Source organism: Microtus ochrogaster, assembly GCF_000317375.1.
Source record: "Microtus ochrogaster isolate Prairie Vole_2 chromosome 14 unlocalized genomic scaffold, MicOch1.0 chr14_random_3, whole genome shotgun sequence".
Lineage (NCBI taxonomy): Eukaryota > Metazoa > Chordata > Mammalia > Rodentia > Cricetidae > Microtus > Microtus ochrogaster.
In genome coordinates, this window is record NW_004949098.1 from 11958195 (window position 1) to 11958810 (window position 616).

Below are 616 nucleotides of genomic sequence, written 5' to 3' on the forward strand. Positions count from 1 at the left end.
CTTCTCTTCTCTTCTCTTCTCTTCTCTTCTCTTCTCTTCTCTTCTCTTCTCTTCTCTTCTCTTCTCTTCTCTTCTCTTCTCTTCTCTTCTCTTTCCCTCCCCCTTCTCCCTTCCCCCTTCATGACCCCCTGAATAAATATTCAACCTCACCCTGCATGTCGTGTCTATCCATGTTTCTGTCTTCTGTCTGCCCGCCATGTGTCTCCCTGCCTGGGACCAGCCACTGCTCAGGGACCAGCAGCTGTCTCTGCCTGGGACTGGCTGCTCCCAGGGCCTGCTGTCTGCCACCACATGGCCCGCCACCACCATTTGGGACCTACAGCATTTCTGCTGCCTACTGCCGCGGGGATCTTGCAGCATTTTTAAAAAAAATTATAAAAGTGTGTATGTGTGTGTGGTGTTTCCCTGTATGTGGACTGGTGAAAGATAAACTATGAACTGTGCCCCCCCCCCAAATGTGTTGAGATAATTTCAATTGTGATGGTAATGGTGTTGGGGGTAGGTGGCATCTGAATGTGTTAGGGGAAGGAGTATTTGGGTATTGAAGCAACATTGTCCTCTTTCATTTCTTTTTTTTTAAAATTTATTTATTTAATTAAGGATTTCTGCCTCCCCC